At 43.7% G+C, this 17,638-nt stretch overlaps 1 protein-coding gene across 1 annotated transcript in view; it reads left to right on the top strand.

Annotated features, from left to right (window-relative positions):
- Positions 1 to 17,638, top strand: part of Kif26b (kinesin family member 26B) — a 400,661-nt gene that overhangs the window by 229,508 nt on the left and 153,515 nt on the right. The gene's annotated exons all lie outside the window — the stretch shown is intronic.

Below are 17,638 nucleotides of genomic sequence, written 5' to 3' on the forward strand. Positions count from 1 at the left end.
CTCAGCACATGTCTCAGCACATGCCTCAGCACATGTCTCAGCACATGTCTCAGCACATGTCTCAGCACATGCCTCAGCACATGCCTCAGCGCATGCCTCAGCGCATGCCTCAGCACATGCCTCAGCACATGCCTCAGCACATGCCTCAGCACATGTCTCAGCACATGTCTCAGCACATGCCTCAGTACATGCCTCAGCACATGCCTCAGCACATGTCTCAGTACATGTCTCAGTACATGCCTGCCATCAGCAGAGTAGCGAGGCAGAGCAAAGTGAACCAGTGCTCATGCCTCACTGTCTGTGGGTCATATTTATATTCCTTTTAAATAGCATGAGTCCTTTCACGTGTCTGCTATAGCAAGACATCCTTTCACCTGTGTGTGATCCAGCAAAACATCATTTGACATAACTGACTTTCCATAGGGAGCCATTTGTATACAAACCATCACAGGAACCAACTTCAAACCTGGTACAAACCAATTAAAAGGGAGCTGGAAACTGAGGCACAGAACAGAAGGACAGGGATTAAACTGACATGTGCCAGGCACCCACTGCTGTAGGCTCTGTAAAGCCCGGGCCTGCTGGCTTACTGCCTGCATCAGTGCCTGCATTGCTGCCTGCTGACCACATTTCTTCCTGAGTGGCCCCACTGGCAGCCGTGCAGGAGTATCATCATGCTCATCACTGGTGCTTCTGAGGTGAGTACGTGGAGAGAAAAGAATGACTGCTGATGAACAGCCATCACCCTGTAGCTAAAGCTAGTGATCAGAGATCGGTGATTCCCAAGCAAGAGCCTGGTACTCAGTTCCCGGAAGGCCATACAGAGTGTGTCAATGGAAGCATGGGGAGAACAGAAAATGTTGTCTGTGTTCTGTGTCCACTTACCAAGGATTTTGTGTCATTTGTTTTTGATATTTAATCCCTTTCCTATTTATACAGGTTCTTTAAACATCAAAATATTTGTAACTCTTTAGAGCTACTTACCCCTGACAATGTTGGGAGGGGCAGTCTTGGCAGAAGTAAATGGCACACTCACTCTATAGAATGAATTATTATTTAAAAGAATTCTTACAAAGCTGGGGCAGGGGTAGGAAAGCCACAGGATGATCCTTGAGCCTGGAAGCACGGTCTCTTTCTACTCACAAGGCAGAGTAGCTATGACCACACCGTGCAGGAGGGATACCCCTGAAGGAAGGGCTACTCCTGAAGGAAGGGCTATGGCTGGTAACTTCAGACAGTTATTGTCTTTACAGAGTGAAAGTCCTGTGTCTTTCTAAGCTCCTGTGTAGCTAATTAGGGCAGGAAATTAAAAGGAAATCTGAAATGTTAGCTAGCTCTTCATTACTGTAACAAATACCCAAGACAATCAGTTTGCAAAGAGAAAGGGCTCTTTTTGTTGTTGTTGTTGTTGTTGTTGTTGTTGTTGTTCCTACTTAGAGATGCCCCAAGTGCATGATCAGTTTGGCCTCACTGGTTTAGGGCCTATGATTAGCATGTCATAGGCAAGGGATAGGAAGAAGGGACTGAGTCTGGTGATCCCCTCCAAAGGTGCAGTGACTTAGATCTCCCGCTAGGCCCCATCTCCTCAATGGTCCACCACATACTGGAGACCAAACTTTGGCAAAGGACCTTTGGGGAGGGGGACACTTAAGATCCAAATTCATAGCATCTGCTGAGGCAGCTTCATGAACCTGCCTCCTGACACAGACTGATGGAGAGAATGAGGAGTGGATTTAGAGGAACAAATGACATCCCCCAGTCCTCCTTACAGGAAGTGTAGATAGCCCATTAGAAAACTATTCAAACATGCAAAATGAGACCTATGTTTTGGGGCACTTGTCCATCCCTATATCTAATCTCTGGACTTCATTTTAAGAGCTGATTTATACTGATAGGATATTTCTTTTTCTGGATTTAAAAACAAACAAAACAAAACAAAACAAAAAAAATGTGAGCCTGTGGCCTGTGGGCTCCTTTAAGCCTGGAACAGCAGAGTGAATGGATGGCTGCATACAGCCTGTCTGGGTCAGCTGAATTGCCAGCCAATGCAGTATTTCTTTTCCTGTTCTAACAAAGGAATAAATAAGCTAGAAGAACAGATCCAGGGAAGGAGACTACAGCCCTACAGTATTTTAAGGGAGTAGTTTAAATATCTAAAGGAAGATTTATGCCTAGAATTTACAAGGTAAATGAAATCACCCATGGGAAGGAAAAGGAAAGATTTTCAACCGCAGACATTTCTTCCTATTTGCTTAGCTGAAGGAGAGGTGAGCTGGTGGGCAGGCATTGTAAGGATCTTGCTGTAAATTTTACATTGCCTCTCCCCCAAAACACTTTGAACGCTCTCTGTCCCTCCGTAAGATAACTGGCAGTTACTCTGAGAGAAAGGAACTCACAACCCGCAGCTTAGTATAAATGGAATAAAATCATGCAGAGTTTTGGGTACAAGCATGTGCCATCCTGCCGAAGCTGGTACCGTCCTGCCGAAGCTGAGGACACTGGCCGGTTCTGCTCAGGAGCTCTAGCCTCTAGCCTCTAGCACTGAATGGTATGATTTACAAATTCAGCAAGACCATTAGCAGTTCTGAGCATTCTGTGATTAAAATAAGACCATTTCCATGTTAGATACTTACACAGTTGTGTGTGACATAAAGGGAGAGCAGGGAAGGATTGAGGATGTGGAGGAAGCTGTTGGCTTATCCTGAGTCTACACTCTCACTTAAGCCTGTAACAGGATGGTGCTTTGTGGAGTCTTTTGCTAGCCTCTTATGCCCTCCAGACTTCCCTTGTCCAAATTCTGGGTTTAATTGTCCTTGAAGTTAGAGATGGAATCTGGACTTTGAGAAAAGAATGGTCTTTATGAAGCTCACCTGTGCTGGATCCAGTCCCTTTGTTTCCCATTTCTCCATCTGCTGGCTCCAAGATGGAAGCCACTGACCGCCACCAGGGTCTTCTCATAGTCTGCTTTAAAACTAGGGGAAGGTGGTTTCCACACTAGCAGCCCACCCTGGTGTCTAAACTGTGAGTCAGCTCCAGATTCTGTGAAATGCAGTTGAGAACCCAATCCAACCCTCCTGAAGCCACTGACCTCTAGGTCTGTGTAGACATGCCTTTGAACTTCCCCGGGGAGGGACGCAGTAGAGGAGAATAGCACCAATGTAGATATTTTCAGTTTTCTTTTTGAAGACTGGAATTATAAAAAACTTCTAAGCAGCTCTATGTTCCCCATTGTCCCCTCATCCGACACTGTGACAGCATTCCTAGCCTTCTGCAGAGATCCTTCTTCCTCTGGAAAGTCTGAGGGAGTTGCTGACAGAAAGCTGCACTGAAAGGGTCCTTGATTTTGAGCAGGACAAGGAAGGACAAAGCCTAGGGCCCTGTTCTCCTCCAGACACCACATTGCTTCTGCAAATTGACTTTTCTTTCACGTGCTTCATGGAAGGCCTGACCACCTGGCTTCAGGAGCCTCCCTGTGCAGTAGATGTGAGCTCGCAGGAGCTGGAATCTCGCTCTTCAGAGAAAGTGGGATGGGGCTGTGGACTGCCCTGTGCTCTGTGTGCTCTGGATGAGAATCCAAGGAGGTTTAGGAGGAGAGAATGGAACAAGAAGAGAACATGCTGACAAGTCTGTCAGAGGAGGGAGCTGGCTCAGAAACTTACATCTGGAATCCTTAGATATTAAAGAAAAGGGGAGACTGAGGCAGTTGTAGCTGAATTGAGTGACATTTCTCTTTATTAAACACATATGAAGCCTAGCTAGCAGAAAAGGTGCCAATAAAAGCCCAGGTCCCCCCTCCTCTTAGTTACTAATTTTAGCAGTTTGTATCTAGACTTTTAAATAAAGATTTGTTTGTTTGGTTTTGGGTAGGAAAATGCTTCTTATTTCTTCAACAAGTGAAAGTACTTGCTAACATAGTTATTTAAATATAAATGTACATGTACACATCTTTGTAGAGATATAAGGTGGGTGCACACACACTGTATTTTAAGGACATGTATTGAGTTTGGCTCGTCAGTGAGATAGAAGGAGGGAGGATAAGGAGGGGTCTTTCTCTCTGGGCTAGAGAGAAGAGGTGGCTATACCTTAAGTGACCATCCTTTGCCCTCCTCAGCCCCGCAGCTGCCTAGCACCAATGCCTGATTCCAGTGTAGGCATGTTTCCCCAACTCTCCTGTACTCCTGTGTTGTGGCCTACAGGGAATGTTACTCAGAGAGCACCAGGCAGGGATGATCCGCCTGGACTTGAAACTGCCTTGCCTTTCATCTTATTAAAATTAAGCCAATAACTGCCTTTAATGTGGAGGTTTTGTGGCTTAATTTTAATGGATGCCTTTGGTGGCATCCATTAAAAACAGGGGTGGGTAGCACAGTTGACTGGCAGCATCTTCAGACATTTAGTATGTATTATTAATATTCACATGTATTATTAATATCCCCTACCTATACCGAGAGCTGTCATGGTTCAGTCTGAGTTATCCCCAGAGCCATAATGAAACCATGTTTTTTTTTTCCTGATTACCTGAAATCCAGGTGGGGCTAAAGTATAGCTCAGAGCGTCTGGTAGTGTCTTAAAGTGACTTTTTATTTCCCAGACCTTTAAAGCCGCCACACAGACTTGTAAAAGCATATACTGTGTTTATCCTGCTAACATGGAATTGCCATCATACATGTTTATTTTAATGAGGTGAAAACCCAGAGTCATGTGGTTGCACACCTCAGACGCAGTTTACTTGTATGTCAATGGAGACTTTGACTGCGTACCTAGGGTGTGCACAGTACCAGGCTAGGCTTTGAGAGAGGAATGCAATCCACCCCCTGCTTTTTAAAAGTTCAAAATTTTACAGAGTAGAAGAAAATGTGCACAGTCAAATGGATGCCCCAGAGTTTCTGGACATGAGAGATGAGTCTCCCTGGGGGGATTCTGTGAGCATGCAAGTCAGCTAGGTGGCCTAGAAGGTTACTCTGTATGTGTGTGTGGGGGGGGAGGGGGTAAGACTTATGGCTTCCAAGAACCATTTGGATAAGCTGGAGAGATGAGAGGAGGTACCAGGCCACTGACCTAAGTTGCTCATCCCAGGAGATTGTGGTGGGCCTGACACACATGGCATTGTCAACCAGGTTTAGACCTGTGGGTAGAAGCCATTCCTGAAGGATGTTAAGTTTGGAGGGCCTTGTAGGGTAGATGTTTAGGGAAAGGAGAGATAAACTGTGTTGCTGGCATGACCAAGCTTGGTGCTGCTGAACATCTGGGTCAAGTGAACATGGAAAGAAAGCCCTGGATTTAAGCTGCAGATGATTGGCCAGTTAGTGCCTAAAAAAGCCACTGTTAGTGTTTCGGTCTGAAAGCTGTCACTGTGGCTCATTTTGACTCATTATCTCCAGAAGGAAGGACAAGATGACCATCTTGTTATATTTTGTAATTTCCTGTCAATCTGTATATAATTTAAAATCTTCTCTATTTAATTTTCAGATTCTAATTTCCTTTTGTTTTCCAAACACAGTTTCTATCTCTATCTCTTTCTCCTCTTAAATGTATGGCATATATATTACAAATATATGCATACATACACACATATGTGCATATATATATACATCATATATATGTACACACACACACATATATAATATATATATACATTTATATTATATATATGAGATTTGATAACAGGTTCAGGAATTTTTAGGTATACTTGTTCCTGTCTAGCTGGCGGAGCGGGAGGTATTCTCAGTGGTCACAGCTTGTTTAGGATGTACAAGGTCCTCAGTTACATCTCCGTCTTCGCAAAAGGAAAAAGAAAAAAGAATGAAAGGAAAAGAAAAGAAGAGAGGGCAGAACCATGACATTGTTTTCTAGATGTTAAATGCAAAAGCCTTATATTGTTTTCCAAATGTATTGTGACATTGAGAAATTCTTATATTGTTTTCTACATGTATTGTGCTGTATTCAATCATGACAATATACAAAGAATGAGTAACTCAAGATCACTCTGCTTTTCAATGCTAAGTTTAAACTCATGTGTCTGCATGTATTGCATGTTGTGTGTACATGGGTTCACATGTGGGAGGGGTAAACAAGCATATGTACACGTATGTGTACGGGGACCAGAAGCAAGCTCAGTGTCATTTCTTTGGTGCCATCTGACTTTTATTTTTGAGACAGGGCCTGTCACTAGCCTGGAACTTGCCAAGTAGCCTTGACTGGTGGGTTAGGGAGCCCCAGGGTTCTTCCTGTCTTTCCTTCCTCCCTCTGTATAGAGATTATAAGCACACACACCACACCTAGCTTTTCTATTAACTTTTATTTTTATATTCACTTGTTTTGATTTTATTTCTTATTAAATTTGTGTGTGTGGGTCAGGCTTGCCACAGTGTGGAAGTCAGAGGACAGCTTTGGGAAACACATTCCCTCCTTCCACTTTTATGTGGCTTCCAGGGATCGGGCTCAGAGATTCAGACGCACACAGCAAGTGCCTTTATCCACTGAGCCACTGTACCAGTCCCTGATTGTCATTTTAGACTCTTGATTAGCAGTGGGCTTTGCTAATAAAAGTTGAGGAATAGAAGTCAAGTCAAAAGGGACAGCTATGTTGACAAACATTGTACTGTGTTTCAATGTATATTTTGTTAACGTGAGTTTTCTTTTCCTTCACTGAAATATGTTCTTTCATGGAAGAAAGCCTGTATTTATTAGTGGCTTCCTGTCTTGGCAGCCCCCCCGTTGCCTCAGCAACATGGGTGGGCTTTTCTCTCTGTCTATGTAATATTCACATTGATTAATTAATCGATTAGACAAGTGTTTATTGAGCTTGTGCCTCTGTGTTTGGCAAGAATCCAGGTGCTAGAGTGCAGGGGAACATGAACAGCCCCTGCTCTCACAGACCTGCACTATGAAAGTGCGAGACAGACGGTAAACATACCAGAGACCACACGACATGCAGGAGTCTGTGATGGAACCAAGCATGCAAACCATGTAGGGAGAAGACTGCAGGCCATCTCTATTCCTGTAAGATACACAGTAGTGACCAGCACCCTGCCCCTGGAGGGGATCATGGTAAACACGTTGAATGAACCAATGGATGGATGCACATGCTGTCCTGCCGTAAGGCCTTTGCCAGCAGACTGCTGGCTCGAGCTTCTTATCACATTATTGCTAGTGATTATATATATGCAGCGTCTTCCTTTTCCAAGTGGCTTCCTTAGGTGGCCTTGTTTCTCTAGTGTCCCTTCATCCTCCTGCCTCAGATAAATCAGTTGCCAATTTCCCTTTCAAGGTGATAGCTCTTTCAGGAGCATTCCCCAAGCCCCTCATGTAAGCCTTCCGTACTCTGTAGATATTATTGTTTAGATGTCTGTTTCTTTGTCTAAATGAAACCTCATTCATGGGCTTCACACAGAAATATACGCCTCCCTGTTGTGGCCAAACACATAGAACTGTTTGCTGTGAAACAGAAGTCACTATGCCTGGCCATTTGCCTCATACTTTATAAAGAAAGAAGTTCTATGTGTTCTGCAGTAATAGAAGCGAAGATGTCCAAATAGCATAGTGTGGGCTCCTGGTTGCATCACGGTGCACCACACTGTCACCACTCCAGGAATGCCACTAGGTCATCCAAGTGGCAATAATAAGCGTCAGTTATAAACTGTAATGCCCACATGTGCTATGGCAAGATTTTTGAAATATTTAAGCATGCACGTGCATGCACATGAACACACACACACACACACACACCACATTGAATAAATGAATAAACAAAGGAATAAATGGAAAATTTAAAGGATGAATAATTTATCCTTTATAAAAAATAAACCATAAAGTTCGCCCTTTTTAGGCATTGCTTCTCAATTGTCTAGGACCAAGAACTTAGAAGTTTTTCTTCCTCCCTCTCTCCCTCCCTTCTTGCCTTCCATCTTTTTTGTGTTTCTGAGGTTGGAGCCTGGGTCCTTGCAGGTGCTGTGCAGCTGAACCATAGCCACACCCAGGATATATGCCTTCGGCATGACACCTCTCAGTCTCCCTTTTTTTTTTTTCCAAAAGAAAATCAAATATAGTTGTCTCTGAATCCACAGATTTCATACCCATGGATTCAATCAACCCTGGATAAGAATCTTCAGAAGAACTTGGGGTTTGTGTTGATAGTGACAGACTGTCATTACTCCTGAGTGACAACTATTTACATAGCACTTACACTGGATTAGGGGGTTACAACTGAGCTGGAGATGATTTACAGTACGCAGGATGCACAGGTCATTTGCAAACACTCTCATTTTATAGGAAGGGACTTTAGCATCACTGTTGGTAGTGTCCAGCGTCTACAGGAGTGACCCAGTCTCACACGGCAAGAGGTACTGGACTTTGCTCTAAATACTCACCCAGAAGATACATAGGCACACTTATGAAGTTAAAGACACAGAATTTGTGCATCCATTCATTAAATATTTTTCAAGCATTCAATAAATATTTTTCAAGCATTCACTGTGCTGCGTATGGCTACAGCATCTAAAACAAGCAGACTACTGTTCTTAAGGAGTGTGGACGCTAGTGTGGGTTGGAATGGGAGGAGGTAGCTACGGAGTGCAGGCCTCAAACAATGAATGTACGGGAGATTGCATGGTAGGTTGAAGATGATAAATTAAATACTATAGAAGAAAAGAGATACAGTGAGCAAGGCCAAAGACATAGGCAGGGGGCGGGGTGGGGACAGGGGCAAGGCAGGGGTGGGGCAGGGGTTCTGGACCTTTCTGAGGTGGCCTGGCATGATATTTCAGGAAGGAGCAACCAGGCAGACTTGGCAGCTGGAGAAGGGGCTGAGGGAACAGTGGAAGGAGACAGAGACTTGCAGGCCTGGAAACTGACCTGTGTTTTGACCCTAGTATCTGTGTAAAAGGGAAGGCACGGTGGTGTATACTTCTAATAATCACACAGGGAAGGCAGAGATGGGAGAACCTGGGGGTTCTCTGAGCTCAGCCTGATGAGGGAGCTACAGACCCTGTGAGGAACACTGACTCAACAACAACAACAAAGCAAACAAAAGAACAACAATAAAAGCAACAGAAAAACAAGGTGGAGTTCTCCTAAGGAAAACACCAGGGGTCAAATTCTATCTGCCACATAAACATGCACGCACACACACACACACACACACACACACACAAAACCATGTATACACATACCAGCACGTGCCACACTCAGACATATTCATATATACAAAGTAGCACATGCAACCGCAATATGCCTACATACATACACATGTACCCACGCACTTGGGCGCATACACACATATCACCATATCTACCCCGTAAGTTTAGACTTCAGTGGCTTTTAGTGTGTTCTATTTTGTATAAGCATCAGCATTAATTTCAGAATATTTTCATCATTCCTAAGAGAAGTAGTCTACCTTATAATAAGTTAATCTATCTTTTCCTCCTCTGACTCCCCTTACCAATCTCTTATCTGCATAGTCCCTGATGGTTCTATGGACTGGTCCATTCTAGTCATATGACGGGATCATGTTCTGTGTGGGCTTCAGTATATGCATTCTTTTCCTTAACTGTATGCTCCTAAATCTATCTATATTGTGGCTATATGACTAATTCATTCTTTTTCATGTCTTTGTAATATTCTATTGTGTGCATATACCACACATTGTCTGTCTACTTATTTGTATTGAACATTAGGTGGTTATGCTTTCTGCCATTAATAATGCTGCTGTAATGGCAGTGCACAGGCTTTTGTGTGAATGTACCTTTTACTGTATGTAATATGTATCCCGGAGTGGAAGGCTTTCCCTTCCTCTTCATGTGAAGTGGGAGCCATAGCAGCTTTCTAACATGTTCTGACCTTTGCATTCAGTGGTCCCTCTGGCTGTGCAGCGGGTGAATACAGACAGTGGGTGGGTAATAATGAGTGGAAAGTAGACCAGTTAGGAGCTGATTACATGGTTCAGGTGAGAGAGCAGTCTCAGACCAGGGTAGGAACAGTGTATGTGTGGAGGATGGTCACATTAGGGACATAATGCAAAGACAGCCAGGAGTTTCTGCTTAGTGGAGTAAGAGAGGACAGGGAGGAGCTAAGGACTCAGGCTCCATCTGCTACAAGGAAGGGACAGCTGTGGAGTGGGGTGAGGGAGCCACACATGGGTGTTGGGAGTTCTACTTGCATAGACCAATGTTAAGATGGTCGGCAGACGTCCGTGGGGAGATGACAGGCAGGCAGATAAATGGGTCTGGAGTTCAGGAAGTCGTCTGCGCTGCAGATATAAATTTGGGAATCTGTGGCATGCGGATGGTATTTAGAACCATAAGTTGAAATAATCACTGAGTTTCTGTTTGTTTTAAAGGGACAAAGCAACCTGTATGTTGATAGAGTTTTAGCCTTTTCTATGTACTGAGTTCCAACAGTGACCTCATGTTATAACTGAAAACATATATTAGAGAGAAGCTTCTTTCTATTGAATGTGATTTCAACATGGTTAAACTACTGGCCACAGGGCATAAATTAGAGGATTTATTCATTAACATATTAGGGCTATCAATCAATACTGGATTCAGTATCTCGTGGTGTTTTCTAAGTGATTTTGAGTATTTTTTGAAACTGTTGTTTGCTTCCACATCAACTTGTGACCAGTTATACAAAGGAGTGGGAATCATGTTTGGGTTTGATATTAATAAAACGAGCAGTGGATTCACACACCGTTAGTAGACATGTGGCTTCCTAATACCTGAAGTAGGGTAGTATTTGAGGGCATAGAGGAAAAGAAAAAGATCTGTTCTGTATAAGGAAATACTATGAAAATCATGAATGAACTGAAGAAAAGTAACCATCAAAGACAAGAGAGGGCATGCTGGGAAGATGGTGGAGTTGGCAAGGGGCATGAGGACCGCATCTAGTCCCCAGCACTTACCTGCGAAGAGCAGGTGCAGTGGCTCACATCTGGAACACTGCTGGTGGAGGAAGGGGAACATAGAGACTGGCAGGTGTCTGCTTGGCTAGCCCAGCTGAACTGATGAACTCCGGCTTCAATGAAAGACCCCATCCAAAACACAGGATGGGAGTGGCCATGGAGGACATCAGACATTGGACAATGGCCTCAACTTGTAAGCACACTCACACATGAATATATGACACATACAAAGATCAAAAGAGCCTAGCTGGTCCAGAAACCAAATCAGGGATGAATAACTAAAGATGTAAGCAGGCTTAGCCCAAGGAAGACTGGATGCAAGAGAAGTGGGAATTTGATTCAGCTGTATGATACTCTATCAAATGTGTCCAACCTGTGACCCATGAGCCTCATGTGCACCACAGTAACTGTGAACATGGCTCAACACAAACTTGTAAACTTAGGACAACATGTCACGGTGAGGTGGTTTTATTTATTTACTTATTTTTGCATTCCTAACTTATACAATTACTGAACATGAGCCCACATACAACCAAGAGCAGTGGCATGAATCTTTAATCCCAGCATGCTCATGGAGAGATAAGGGCAGAAAGAGACAGGTCATGGACCAGCCACCCTGCTGCATACAGTGACAGGTGACTAGAGAGCCTGTTGGAGAGGTAGAAGGTAAAAATCAATACTCAAGATTATCCTCTGACTCATGGATTGTGGAATGTTTGTGCATACAGACACACACACACACACACACACACACACACACACACACACACATTTAAAGAAGGCTAGCCAAGATGAGAGGCTGAAATGATTCCTGCCCTTGTGCACCGAGATGGCATTGTTGAATGATTTCTAAGGGGATCTGAATATCTCTCAGGACTAAGCCAGGTTCTCCTCCAGCATGCAGATGCAGAAGTGCTTGTGATACCAGTCCTCATAAGAGCATGCCAGAAGCCACCATTTCTACTCAGCAGTGGGAAACACATAATAGTTTTTCTTAAAATAAAACCACAAAACACGATCAAAGGGCATCTGTGGTTATCTTTGGAACACTTCTCCCTTGGAGAAAGCATCTGCTTAGAGCCAGCACTCAATCACATGGTCCCCCCTATCTTTACTGCTGTATGGATCTCTTTGTCAGCAATGGCTGGCAGGAGCCTCTCTGCCCGCAGCACCAGCCTGACTGGCACAAGAGTCATTTCAGGTTCTGTTCCCATGTTTCAGTCAATCTGTCTAGAGAACAGTGACGCTCCTGAAACACTCAGATGCTCACATGTCACATAAAAGGACAAAGTACAATCCCAGGCTTCTATGTTTGAACTATCCCCCAGGGAAAGTAACATCACCATTTGGGGCCCATTGTTGGGAGTCCATCTGTGAAGTAAGAATCACGGCAGATTCTCCAGAAAGATTCCTGTCACTTTCCCTATGCTGCAGAGACGTATGTGTTGACCATTGGTTCTTGTTCCCAGATTTTTGATCTTCACAAGAAACTAATACCACTGAATTGTGTTGTTCCCTGGATTGTCAGACTGCCTGTCAGCTCCCTATAGAGATAAGAAAGAGGTCTTGCCACACATGAAGACGGATGTGACCAAGTACTAATTATTATCTTAAGAGGTGAATGCAAATGTCATCATTATTGAGCACTGAGATTTATTTTTTCCTGAACTCCCAAGAGTCTCTGCACTGGAATCTGGCCTTCAGACCTTGACAAATGTCCTCTGCTAGTCAGAGCAGGCTCTGGTTTGATGTGACATCACGTGGCTGTCTGCCTTCTCTCCAGTGCCACAGCAGCATCTGACCAAATGCTACTCACTGGGGAGCCATGTGTGCTTTTGCCATTCTTGCCAAAGAAGCTCATAGCTGAGGGGGAGAGAGGGGTGGAGAGAGAGGGAGAGAAAGAAGGAGAGGGAGAAGGAGAGAGAAAAAGAAAGGGAGAGGGAGAGGGAGGCGTGGACTTGCTGGAGATGTGTCACTTGGGGAGGGGCTTTGAAGACCTCATCCTCTCTCCAGTTCTCTGTGTGTACGGTGTGGTTGTGGTTGTGAATGTGATCTTCCATGCCTGCTAACTGCAGTCATGACGAGGGTGTCACCAGCATGTGTGCTTACCATGCACAAGGCCCTGGCTTTGATTATTTTTCTCCCAGTTTTATTCCTACTCTGATTGCACAGATTATTTTCCTCCTTTATATCTTTTTTCTCTGGTAATACCCTCTGCCTTCCCTTCCTTTACAAGTGCTAATAAGTCTTGGATATGTTTTTACTTACTCTGGGTCTAAATCTTTTTTAACAAAGAAAGAGCTAATGAAATGTCCCAATACATATCTTTGATACCTTAGCAATGCAGACAAGGTCTAGAAACTCAAGGGAGCTCCACTAGGCTTTTCATTTAAAGTAAGTGGAGGTAAATGGCCACACGAGCCACATAAAACATCTTAACCATTGTTAGACAGACCTCAGAGCCTTGTAAGCAAGCCCCAAGTAAGTCCCTGGGGATATCCAAGGTGACCAGAGATGCTGGCGCTCTCTGGAGTTCCTGCAATGGACTGCTTTCTTGGAGTTCCTGCAATGGATTGCTTTCTTGAATATTAGACTCATGGAGTATAGTGATGGAGAGAAAATTTTACAGCAAAATGAATCCAATTTTGGAGTATTGTTAGAGACTAGTATTTGGGATTTTTTTCCAAATTGTAGATTTGGAAATCGTTCCAGCAGTTTGGAGTCTCTTTTATTTTTAAATACTGTGGGACATTAGCTTTTCCTCCTCCCTATTCTCCTCCTTTTCTTCCTCCTCTTCCTCTTCTCCTTCCTCCTCCTCCTCTCCCCCTTCTTCCTCCTCCTCCTCTCCCTCTCTCTTGCTCTCTCTTTCTTTTTTAATTTGGGAGAATCTTTAATAGAGTATTTTAACAGAGTGTGAGAGGCCCTGGTGACTGGGGCCCTAAGAGTTACTTTTCTTGTCTGCATTAACTATGACAATAAAAGACAAGCAACCACCTTGATGTTTTGTCTGTTTGTCCAGTGGGAACTGAGAAATCAACACAGACCTGACCAAGTGTCCATCAATAAATAAATGGAAGCACACATGTGTTCTGAGTAAGTAATGGAATATTATTCAGCCATGGAAAGGAGGGAAGTTCTTACACATGCTCCCTCATGGCCGAACCTGGGAGTCAGGATGCTAAGTAATGAAGGCAGTTGTAAGAGAACAAACGTAATTCCACTTATATGGGTGCCCAGGCTAGGCAAGCCATTGAGACTGAGAGCAGGATGGTGACCTCCAGAGTTTGGAGGTAGAGAGAATGGGGAGTTAGTATTTTCTGAGTACAGAGTTGGAGCTTGGAATAGTGAGAATGTTTGGGACTTTACACTGGTAAATGTAAAATAACTCTGTACCTACATCTAATGACATTGAATCTTATACTTAAAATAGTCCATGCAAAGGGCCTGATGTATATGCACTGATACATTTACATTAATTTTTAGGAGGCTACATATAGGTCTGAGGAGATGCCTCGGTTGGTAAGTGTTTCGAAAGCAGAGGACCTGAATTCAGTTCCCAGAGCCAATGTTAAAAATGCTCAGTATGGAGGCACACTTGCAATCACAGCACTGGAGAAGCAGAGACAGGTGGACCCCTGGGGCTGGGTGGCAGAGATAGGTGAACCCTAGCCTGCTTGTCAACTTTAAAATAAAAAAGGTGGACACACTTGGAGGATGTGCACAGTCTCCCACTGCATGAATACTGCACACACGGGACTCTGAGGAGAACACTGATGGCTTGGAGAACCTATGTGGCTGTACCCTGTCACCACAGATTCTCAGAACAAGACATCACAGTGGTGCCCTCTGTCCCTTCACATAAGTGGGGCTGATATTTGCTGTATAGCTTCAGTGAACAAATGAAGGAAGGATACAGATACTGTCCAGTGATGCTATGCACCTCTGTCGATAGTCAGGCTGTGTGACTGGAACATTCTTCTGCATGGTGGCCCCTCCCTGTAGCCACCATTCTCCAATATCCTGGCATTTATGACAGCCAGACTCCTTTAAGGCAAGGCTTGACCTTTCCCAAAGGAGCTTCAGGCAATCTATAGGCATTGGTTAAAAATAGAAAATTTTGTGCTTTTTCAGGGGTTAACATAGGCGAAGCAAAGAGAGGGTGCTTTCAGTTAAGTCTGTCTGCTAGAGGGTTCCTCTGTAATGCCTTCCACTTATTTCTCCCAATCATTTAGGCTTAAACCATGTCACTAAAAATTTTATGAAATCAGTGAAAAATTCCACGAAAGAAGGCTCTAAACTTTTTAAAATGAAGGTCATATTTGTAGAAAAGAAAAACATCTGTCAATTTAATAAAACATTTCTAGGAAATAACTTCTGGCAAAGGAATAGACTGAGCAGGCAAATTGAAATGAGTGAGGGTAGGGAAGAATGTCGTATATGGTAATGTAGAAATTAATATTTTCATATAGAATTTTTAGTACATATAATAATAGTATACACAGCATCTCACGAAGCTGCCACCCTTCCTTCAAACTAGAAAAGATGAAGGTTGGCTTCATCAAGGTCTATAGGAGGAAGCCCAATGGCCCAGAGTCCAGGGTCCTGGACCTGGGTTTATTACTTGCAGCTAGCTCTGGATAATTAACCTCCATGACTCCGTCCTGGACCTGGGTTTATTACTTGCAGCTAGCTCTGGATAATTAACCTCCATGACTCCATCTGCCTGTGGAGCAGCTCTCTAATTGTGAAGAAAGGATAGCAAGAACATTCTGGGCCTCTTGGAATGTGCTGCTGTTTGAGAATTTGTGGAGATAATCGTGCTGTGTTTTCCTAAGATGATGTGGGGGTTTAAATTGACAGATATCAAAAGATTTAATGGCTCATACATACCTAAAAAGGACCAGCTACATAGTTTTCATAGTTTATCCCAGTATTAAATGAAAGGCAGGGCCTTTGCTTGAAAGTCAACATGGTAACAGGGAAGTGTTCAGGGAGTCTGGGGTCTGTGCAGCAACTGCCACTAGCAATCAAAGACGCAAGCTAACCCTGCAGGTTCAGGCTTCCGTGGCCTGCCTGGGTTGGCTGGCTTTGGCCAGACCCACCCCCTTTTGGTAGCCTGAATCTGCTCCATATTAATTTATCTCATAAGAGATGATGTATCAAAAGAAGAACAGTTTCTGGTCCTAAGGTTTAAACTCTGCTTCAACCTATTTTCATTTTTGTGACTTCATGTATACTGGGCAAGCTCTGTACCACTGAGCTAGTTAACCTGGGTGGATAAATCAATGATAAATAGATATAGGGATGGATAGATGGATATAGATATATATATATAGAGATAGATAGATAGATAGATAGATAGATAGATAGATGAAAGACAGATGGATAGATAGATGTATAGATAGATGACAGGAGATAGATAGATAGATAGATAGATAGATAGATAGATAGATAGATAGATGAAGAAAGATCGATGGATAGATAATCGAGAGATGACAGGTGATAGGTAGAAAGACAATAGGTGACAAATGTCAGATAATAGATGATATAAATAGATACACAAGAAGACAATTGGATGGATGATATTTATGTGGTAGATAGTCCAGTGCATAGATGCTGTAGTGCCACATGCTAGTTTGGTGCTCTACCACTGTCTTACTTTCTTTTCTATTGCTGTGACCAAACACCACAACCAAGGGAACTTATAGAAAAGATAGTTTAATTGGGCTTACAGTTTCAGAGGGTTGGAGTCCATGATGGCAGAGCAAAGTCACCGCAGCAGGAACAGCTGAGAGTTCACATCTTGATCTGAAAATAGGGGTGGGGATGGAGGAGAGAGAGAGAGAGAGAGAGAGAGAGAGAGAGAGGGAGAGGGAGAGGGAGAGGGAGAGGGAGGGAGAGGGAGAGGGAGAGGGAGAGGGAGAGGGAGAGAGAGAGAGTTAAATTCAGGAGGGCTGGGAGAGATTAATTTTGTGAGTGAGTGGTTACTGAGCAGGGGTAAGACCAGCTGACACGCAGTATGCTGGTGAGATAAAGCTCTTCAGGCTATTCCCAAATGGCCTTGACCCTCCTCTCAGGGGCTTCACCAGACTCCAGCACCCCAAATCCCTTGAAATGGATTCTGTCAGTTTGTATGGCTAGAAAAGCAAACTGTCACCTTCTGAAAGTCACTTATGTGAGACATGGGACAGCCAGTCCACAGTCTGTCAGCTATGTAGACCTTTGTACTGAGGGTCTAGGCCTAGACCACTTGCTCTTCCTTGTACCGTGTTTATTGTGCTAGCTTCTGTTACTGTAACAGTTTGTAAAGAGAAAATGTTGGTTTTGGCTCACAGTTTAGAAGTTTCCATTTGTGAATACTTAGTTTTATTTCCTTTGGGCTTGTGATAAAGAGTACAAAGTCATTCTCCTCACAACCAAGAACCAAAGAAATGAATGAAAGATGAGAATCTCATAACCCCCTTGCAGGATACACTCATGGTGACTGGAAGATTTCCCACTACATCTTGACTCCCAGCAACTCCATGCACTATGCCCCAGTAGTGCTAAGGTGGGGATCAGGCCTTCCTTTAACACATGGGCAAACCCTAGCACCCATCATGTCTTGGACTAACAATGTAATACAGCATAGTCTGAGGAAGCCATGTGAATCTATGCATCCTTTTCTTTGTGTGTGTGTGTGTGCACCTCTCTCTCTCTCTCTCTCTCTCTCTCTCTCTCTCTCTCTCTCTCTCTCTC

The sequence above is a fragment of the Grammomys surdaster genome, unplaced genomic scaffold, assembly GCF_004785775.1.
Source record: "Grammomys surdaster isolate TR1022 unplaced genomic scaffold, NIH_TR_1.0 126051, whole genome shotgun sequence".
Lineage (NCBI taxonomy): Eukaryota > Metazoa > Chordata > Mammalia > Rodentia > Muridae > Grammomys > Grammomys surdaster.